Raw genomic sequence first — 8443 nt, forward strand, 5'->3', positions numbered from 1 at the left:
AAATGTTGTTTAAAAAAATGAAATGATTATAAGAAATAAAAATATTAATTAATTAATTTATTAATTACATTAATTAACTTAATTAATTGTGTTTAATTAACCTAGTTAACTAACTAACCTACCTGTTAATTAAACAGTCAATGACATGCGGGACCCACACGTCAGCGACCCAGTCAACCTCTATTGACTGCTGATGTCATGCTGACGTCATGATGACGTTAGCAAACCCTGTTCTGGATAATGTTGCATTAAAGTAATTAAATAAATTCTAAAAATGATTTAAATCTCTAAAATTTATATAAAATAAAACCGTAGCTCAGATGAAAATACTTTCTACATGAAAGTTCCTCAGAACGACGAGACGGTTCCGGATATGCAACCCGTTCGTCCGCCACACCCCCCTAACTTATCGAACTTGCAACTTTCCCCCTTCGGCTCCTTTGTCCGGAAACGCGAAACACCGGGGATACTTTCCTGGATGTTTTCCCCTTTCGCCGGTACAACCTACTGCCGCGTTAGGGCACACCTAGCACCACGTATTGCCATGTTACGCTTTGTGATGCTTTGATTGCTATGTTATTTATTGTGTTCCCCCTCTGTTACTTCTTTCCGGTAGACCCCGAGACTGCCGGCGACCCCTTGTTCGACTACGGAGTTGATGACCCCTCTCTCTTGCCAGAGCAACCAGGCAAGCCCCCACCTTGATCACCAGATATTGCCTACTCTTCTCTATACTGCTTGCATTAGAGTAGTGTAGCATGTTACTGCTTTCCGTTAATCCTATTCTGATGCATAGCCTGTCCTTGCTACTACTGTTGTTACCTTTACCTGCTATCCTAATGCTTAGTATAGGATGCTAGTGTTCCATCAGTGGCCCTACACTCTTGTCTGTCTGCCATGCTATACTACTGGGCCGTGATCACTTCGGGAAGTGATCATGGGCATATACTATACACTTTATACTGTTACATTACTTGTGATGTTGTTCGGAGATGGGGGCTGAAGGGGCAGGTGGCTCCATCCCGGTAGAGGTGGGCCTGGGTTCCCGACGGCCCCCGATTGTTACTTTGAGGCGGAGCGACAGGGCAGGTTGAGACCACCTAGGAGAGAGGTGGGCCTGGCCCTGGTCAGTGTTCGCGGATACTTAACACGTTTAACGAGATCTTGGTATTTGATCTGAGTCTGGCTATTGGCCTATACGCACTAACCATCTACGCGGGGACAATTATGGGCACTCGACGTCGTGGTATCAGCCGAAGCCTTCGTGACGTCAGCGACTGAGTGGCGCACGCCGGATTGGACCGTAAGCCTGCTCTTGTATTAAGGGGGCTAGTTCTGCTTCCGGCCGCGTACGCAATGTGCAGGTGTGCAATGGGCGATGGGCCCAGAACCCTGCGCCATAGGATTTAGACCGACGTGCTGACCTCTCTGTTGTGCCTAGGTAGGGCTGCGATGTGTTGATCTTCCGAGGTCGGGCATGACCCAGGAAAGTGTGTCCGGCCAAATGGGATCGAGCGTGTTGGGTTATGTGGTGCACCCCTGCAGGGAAGTTAATCTATTCGAATAGCCGTGATCTTCGGTAACAGGATGACTTGGTGTTGTACCTTGACCTTATGACAACTAGAACCGGATACTTAATAAAACACACCCTTCCAAGTGCCAGATACAACCGGTGATCGCTCTCTCACAGGGCGACGAGGGGAGGATCATCGGTTAGGATTATGCTATACGATGCTACTTGGAGGTCTTCAGTCTACTCTCTTCTACATGCTGCAAGACGAGGCTGCCAGAAGCGTAGTCTTCGAAAGGACTAGCTATCCCCCCTTATCTCGGCTTTCTGCAGTTCAGTCCACATATAATAGCCTTATTCCAGTTGATACTAATACATACATATGTAGTGTAGCTCCTTGCTTGCGAGTACTTTGGATGAGTACTCACGGTTGCTTTCTCCCTCTTTTCCCCCTATCCCTTCTACCTGGTTGTCGCAACCAGATGTTGTAGCCCAGGAGCCAGACGCCACCTTCGATGACGACTCCTACTACACCGGAGGTGCCTACTACTACGTGCTGCCCGCTGACGACGACCAGGAGTAGTTTAGGAGGATCCCAGGCAGGAGGCCTGCGCCTCTTTCGATCTGTATCCCAGTTTGTGCTAGCATTCTTAAAGCAAACTTGTTTAACTTATGTCTGTACTCAGATATTGTTGCTTCCGCTGACTCGTCTATGATCGACCTCTTGTATTCGAGCCCTCGAGGCCCCTGGCTTGTAATATGATGCGTGTATGACTTATTTTATTTGTAGAGTTGTGTTGTGATATCTTCCCGTGAGTCCCTGATCTTGATCGTACACGTTTGCGTGTATGATTAGTGTACGGTCAAATCGGGGGCGTCACACTTTGGTCAATAGGTTAGTCCCAAAAATAATATAAAAGAGCATATTAAAGCCCATTAAACATCCAAAACATATAATATAATAGCATGGAACTATCAAAAATTATAGATATGTTGGAGACGTATCAAGCATCCCCAAGCTTAAATCCTGCTCGTCCTCGAGTAGGTAAATGATAAAAACAGAATTTTTGATGTGGAATAGTACCTAGCATAATTTTCAATGTAATTTTCTTTATTGTGGCAGGAATGTTTAGATCCAAAAGATTCAAGACAAAAGTTTAGTATTGACATAAAAATAATAATACTTCAAGCATACTAACCAAGCAATTATGTCTTCTCAAAATAACATAGCCAAAGAAAGCTCATCCCTACAAAATCATATAGTTTGGCCATGCTTCATTTCTGTCACACAAAATGCTCCCATCATGCACAACCCCGATGACAAGCCAAGCAATTGTTTCATACTTAGCCTTTTCAAACTTTTTCAACTTTCACGCAATGTATGAGCATGAGCCATGGACATAGCACTATAGTGGAATAGAATGGTGGTTGTGGAGAAGACAAAAAGGAGGAAGATAGTGTCACATCAACAAGGCGCATCAATGGGCTATGGAGATGCCCATCAATAGATATCAATGTGAGTGAGTAGGGATTGCCATGCAACGGATGCACTAGAGCTATAAGTGTATGAAATCTCAACAAAAGAAACTAAGTGGGTGTGCATCCAACTTGCTTGCTCATGAATACCTAGGATAATTCGAGGAAGCCAATCATTGGAATATACAAGCCAAGTTCTATAATGAAAAATTCCCACTAGTATATGAAAGTGACAACATAAGAGACTTTCTATCATGAAGATCATGGTGCTACTTTGAAGCACAAGTGTGGAAAAAGGATAGTAACATTGCCCCTTCTCTCTTTTTCTCTCATTTTTTCTGTTTGGGCCTTCTTCTTCTTCTTTTTTATGGCCTCTTTTTTTCATCCGGAGTCTCATCCCAACTTGTGGGGGAATCATAGTCTCCATCATCCTTTCCTCACATGGGATAATGTTCTAATAATGAAGATCATCACACTTTTATTTACTTACAACTCAAGAATTACAACTCGATACTTAGAACAAAGTATGACTCTATGTAAATGCCTCCGGCGGTGTATCGGGATGTGCAATGAATCAAGAGTGTCATGTATAAAAAATTATGAATGGTGGCCATGCCACAAATACGATGTCAACTACATGATCATGCAAAGCAATATGACTATGATGAAGCATGTCATAATAAACAGAACGGTGGAAAGTTTCATGGCAATATATCTCGGAATGGCTATGGAAATGCCATAATAGATAGGTATGGTGGCTGTTTTGAGGAAGGTAAATGATGGGTTTATAGTACCGGCGAAAGTTGTGCGGCACAAAAGAGGCTAGCAATGGTGGAAGGGCGAGAGTGCGTATAATCCATGAACTCAACAATAGTCATAAAGAACTCACATATTTATTGCAAAAATCTACAAGTCATCAAAACCAAGCACTATGCGCATGCTCCTAGGGGGATAGATTGGTAGGAAAGGACCATCGCTCGTCCCCGACCGCCACTCATAAGGAAGACAATCAAAGAACACCTCATGCTTCAAATTTGTCACACAATGGTTACCATACGTGCATGCTACGGGACTTGCAACCCTCAACACAAGTATTTCTCAATTTCACAGTTACTCAACTAGCATGACTCTAATATTACCATCTTTATATCTCAAAACAATTATCAAGTATCAAATTTCTCATAGTTTTTAATGCACTCTATATGAAAGTTTTTATTATACCCATCTTGGATGCCCATCATATTAGGACTAATTTTATAACCAAAGCAAATTATCATGCTGTTCTAAAAAACTCTCAAAATAATATAAGTGAAGCATGAGATATCAATAATTTCTATAAAATAAAACCACCACCATGCTCTAAAAAGATATAAGTGAAGCACTAGAGCAAAATTATCTAGCTCAAAAGATATAAGTGAAGCACATAGATTATTCTAATAAATTCTCATTCATGTGTGTCTCTCCCAAATGGTGTGTACAGCAAGGACGATTGTGGTAAACTAAAAGGCAAATACTCAAATCATACAAGACGCTCCAAGCAAAACACATATCATGTGGTGAATAAAAATATAGCCTCAAGTAAAGGTACCGATAGACGAAGGCGAAAGAGGGGATGCCTTCTGGGGCATCCCCAAGCTTAGGCTTTTGGTTGTCCTTGAATTTTACCTTGGGGTGCCATAGGCATCCCCAAACTTAGGCTCTTGCCATGTCACGCCCTGAGACCGTTGTGCCAGGTGCCTTCCAGTTATTCGCTGTTGTTGCCTTGTCATTTGCTTGCGTGTTGCATCTTGTCATGTCATCATGTGCATTGCATCATCATGTTTTCCAACTTGCATCCGTCCGGGTTCCCCAGTTCCGTCCGTTACCCGTTCTGAGCCCAAACACACTTGCACGCGCCCGTGGCATGTCCGATATTTTATTTTATAAGTTGTGGGAAAATGTTCTCGGAATGGGATGAAAGTTGGCGTGTGGTCTTATTATAGTGTAGATAGACCGCATGTCAAGTTTCATCGCAGTCAGAGTCCGTTTGACGCCCCAACGGATAACTATAGCGGCAGTATAGCCGGTCTATCGTCGGACGTTTTCGGTCTCCGGAAACAGTCGCCGGGCCTCTCTCTCTTCTCTTCTCTCAGCTCGAGACCGTCTACACAGTCCACTCACCGCTAGCCCCCAACCTAACCTCTCTCATCAGCCCGCGGCCCTCCTCGCGCGTGCGTCCGAAAACTGTCCCGGACCCGACCCGGACAGTCGTCACCGTTGGGTCCGGATCATCCCCAAACGTCTACAAAACATCTCCATTTTCTTGTTTGGACTCCCTATCTATTTTTTTTCCGGCCGTCTGATTACCATCGGAGGGACGGATTTACCCTAACCAAACCCACTCGCTATATATATTAGCCTAACCTAGACCAAATCCCTAATTCCTAGGGATTCATCCCACCGCCACCACTCACTTCCTCGGATTCCACGCCGAACCAATCCCTGCATCCCTCCCGATCCAAACCTCCAGCCAACCAAAGCCTCCTCCTTCCTTCGATCCAACCAGCCGCAGGATCGGGGCAGGAGCCCTCGCCCCCGAGCCTCGCCGACCCTACAGGCCGACCCCGTCACCGCTCCTCCCCTGTTCTTTTCCTTCTCCTTACCTGCCTCTACTCCCTCCTCTCACATCTCTCTCTCTCACAGGAACTGAGCAGCGCCGCCGCCCTTGGAACTCCGCCATGGACGCCGGGTCCCAATGTCCCCGCGCCCGTCCTCAGGGTGCCCCGCAGCCTCTTCGTCATTTCGGAGCTCCTCGCCTTCGCCCGCGTTGGCGCCATGACTGCCACTCCGCTGCCTCCGCTTCAATCCGGCAGGAAACAAGACCCGAAGACCTCTCGCGCTTGGATCCGAACGCCACTGAGCTCCCGCGTTGACCCCTCCCCCATACTGCCACTCCCAGGAGTCCTCAGCGCCGCCGTGCCCTGCTGCCATGTCGGCCGCCAAGTCCCACGCCGCTGCTGGTCTTCTTCCTGTCGAGGAGAGGAGGACGACGCCTCTGCCTCGAGTCGTTCGATGCGACTGCGTTGACCCTTCCCCGAGTGAACCAAGCAGGTCGGCCCAGCGCGCCCTGCTGCTACCTCTTGAGTTTGTGCTGGATTTCCCCGAAGAGGAAAGGATGATGCAGTAGAGTAGCGTAAGTATTTCCCTCAGTTTTTGAGAACCAAGGTATCAATCCAGTAGGAGGCCACGCTCAAGTCCCTCGTACCTGCACAAAACGATAGCTACTCGCAACCAACACGATTAGGGATTGTCAATCCCTTCACCATCACTTATGAGAGTGAGATCTGATAGATATAATATTTTTGGTATAGAGATGCAAAGTGAAAAGTAAAAGGCAAAGTAAAAATGCAAAGCAAGATTAAAGTGATGGAGATTGATATGATGAGAATAGACACGGGGGCCATAGGTTTCACTAGTGGCTTCTCTCAAGAGCATAAGTATTCTATGGTGGGTGAACAAATTACTATTGAGCAATTGACAGAATTGAGCATAGTTATGAGAACATCTAGGTATGATCATGTATATAGGCATCACGTCCGTGACAAGTAGACCGAAACGATTCTGCATCTACTACTATTACTCCACTCATCGACCGCTATCCAGCATGCATCTAGAGTATTAAGTTAAAAATAAAGTAACGCTTTAAGCAAGATGACATGATGTAGAGAGATAAATTCATGCAATATGAAATAAACCCCATCTTGTTATGCTCGATGGCAACGATGCAATACGTGCCTTGCTGCCCCTTTTGTCACTGGGAAAGGACACCGCAAGATCGAACCCAAAGCTAAGCACTTCTCCCATGGCAAGAACTACCAATATAGTTGGCCAAACCAAATGGATAATTCGAAGACACTTGCAAAGATAAGTTGGCAAAGATATACATGACCAGGATCGTATGTCTGCATGGAGTTCCAGGAGTATCGTATCAGATAGAGGAACCCAGTTTACCTCAAAGTTCTGGAAGCAGTTGCATGAAACTTTGGGTACCAGGCTAGAATTCAGTACAGCTTTTCATCCACAGACAGATGGACAGACCGAGAGAGTCAATCAGATTTTGGAGGATATGCTGAGAGCTTGTGCGCTAGATTACGGATCTAGTTGGGACGATAATTTGCCATATGCAGAGTTCTCTTACAACAACAGTTACCAAACCAGTTTAAAGATGTCCCCTTTCGAAGCCTTGTACGAAAGGAGGTGCAGGACACCGTTGTCATGGGACGAAGTTGGAGACCGCCAGTTCTTTGGACCTGACTTGATTAAAGAGTCTGAACAGAAGGTGAAATTGATTCGCGATTGGCTCAAGGTAGCCCAGTCCAGACAAAAGAGTTATGCAGATTCTAAACGCAAGGAGACTGTTTACGAAGTTGGAGATAAAGCTTATCTTCGAGTGTCTCCACTTCGGGGAACAAAGTGTTTTGGAGTTAAAGGAAAATTAGCGCCACGATTTGTAGGACCATATCGAGTTTTGGAGCGTATGGGAGAAGTGGCCTACATGTTGAAATTGCCCGAAGGATTGTCATGAGTTCATGATGTGTTCCACGTTTCTCAGTTGAAGAAGTGCCACGCGGAGATGGCTGACATACATTTGAGAGACACAGTGCCATTGGAAACAATTCAATTGGATAGCGATTTGACCTATGAGGAGAAACCAGTTAAGATTCTCGACTTTGCTAGTCGAGTCACTCGCAGCAAGGTTATCAAGTTTTGCAAAGTTCAATGGAGCCACCACACGGAGGATGAAGCCACTTGGGAACGAGAGGAAGATTTACTAAAGGACCACCCTCACCTATTTTCTAGCCAACCCGAATCTCGAGGGCGAGATTCATCTTAAGGGGGGTAGGTTTGTAACATCCCAAAATTTCAATTTGGAATGTTATACATTAGATCATTTATGCATATCATATTTTTTTTCCATTTTGGTTGATCCTAGAAATTTCTACGCAACTCAAGGACCCACGGAGAGAGTTGGGGATTTCGTTATTTTCATATTCGAGTTTTCTCAAATTTTGAGAATAGGATCATTTGATTTTTGTTATTTTATCGTCAATTATTTCTATTACAAAAATATGAGAGAGGGAATAAAATGACTTTCCCAAAATAAAGAAATATTGAGGATTTAATAATAAAATCAAATAAGATTTTATTTCGGAGTTTTTCGTTATTTTATTTGAATTTAGGAAAAATGTGCGTTTTTCAAAATAGCATTTAGGCCCCAAATAAATGTTCACCTTGTGCGGATTGATTTTAGAAGCCCGGGAAAATTTATTTCAGATTTTTTGGAGTTCGTTTAGTATTTCTTTTTATTTTTCTTCTGCGCTTAATTATTTAAAAAAACGAACCGACCTAGGGGCCGTGTCCGACCCGCTAGGCTTTATAAGCCGGGGGGGAGGCCCAGCTGAGCCAAACCCTAGCCCG

This window comes from Triticum urartu, chromosome 5 (assembly GCF_003073215.2).
Source record: "Triticum urartu cultivar G1812 chromosome 5, Tu2.1, whole genome shotgun sequence".
Lineage (NCBI taxonomy): Eukaryota > Viridiplantae > Streptophyta > Magnoliopsida > Poales > Poaceae > Triticum > Triticum urartu.